The 1,043-nt window shown below is 40.4% G+C and overlaps 1 protein-coding gene across 1 annotated transcript in view; it reads left to right on the top strand.

Annotated features, from left to right (window-relative positions):
* Positions 1-1,043, top strand: part of IFT88 (intraflagellar transport 88) — a 344,136-nt gene that overhangs the window by 320,217 nt on the left and 22,876 nt on the right. The window lies entirely within an intron of this gene.

Below are 1,043 nucleotides of genomic sequence, written 5' to 3'. Positions count from 1 at the left end.
GATTACAGGCGTGAGCCACCGCACCTGGCCCGATATCTCAATAATTCAACTGTTAATAAAAAGAATACCTGTATGATTTCATTCATTAAAGTTCAAAAACAGGCTAGATTGACAGTGTTAGAAGTCAGGATAGTAGTTATCTTTATAGAGCAAGGAGGAGAATGTTGGTATTCAGAAACATAACTAAGTAATAACAGCATATGGTAAGTGCAGTGCTAAGAGATTCTAACAGTCTAATGCAGTCTGGCATAGAAGAGTGTAAAGAGATTGGAATGAGCCTCCAAGCAGAGGCCTGGTGGATGCCAAAATCAGGAGTCTAGCAAGTGTTGTGAATACAGGGATGTCCGTGTTCCTGTTTGGGTTTGCCATAACGTGACATGTTAAGCAAGACATGGTAGAAGATGAGTTGGAGAGGTAGAAAAGCACTAGAAAGTAGATAAACTGGGTTAGAATATTGGATGTGGCATGTAGGTGGAGGAGAGGTGACAGATGTTAAGGAGGGAAGTAATGTGGTTAGATACGTATTTTATTTAGATCACAGTGGGTGGCCGTGTAGGCAATGGATCTGAAGTTAAGTAACTTGCCCAAGTAGCAGGGCTGTGATTTAAAGCCAAATCTATCTGATTCCAAAGCTAAATTTTCCATAAAGTTGAATAGAAACTCAGGCTGTCTTTGAAGCCATAAGGCTTCTACTTAGAAGGGAGTTCAAAAAAATGAGAAAAGTATTAAATTGTTCCTTAGGCCTTTCTTTCTTCAAATCATGCTATTCCTAGAGATTTTTAACGGAAGTATTTAGAAGTTCTGATTATGGTTATTTATTTTAGAAAAGAATTTGATTTCTTTTTAAGGGGAAAAAAGACTTTTTTTACTTTCTCTTTAGTTGAAGCCTGATTGTTCAAATACAAGATCAAAAGTTGCTGCTCGGCCAGGCACCGTAGCTCACGCCCCTAATCCTAACACTCTGGGAGGCCGAGGCGGGTGGATCGCTCAAGGTCAGGAGTTCGAGACCAGCCTGAGCAAGAGCGAGACCCCGTCTCTACTAA

The sequence above is a fragment of the Propithecus coquereli genome, unplaced genomic scaffold (assembly GCF_000956105.1).
Source record: "Propithecus coquereli isolate 6110/MARCELLA unplaced genomic scaffold, Pcoq_1.0 Scaffold168, whole genome shotgun sequence".
Taxonomy (NCBI): Eukaryota; Metazoa; Chordata; class Mammalia; order Primates; family Indriidae; genus Propithecus; species Propithecus coquereli.
The sequence above is the reverse complement of the archived record's forward strand: the minus strand, read 5'-3'. Positions and strand labels throughout refer to the sequence as shown.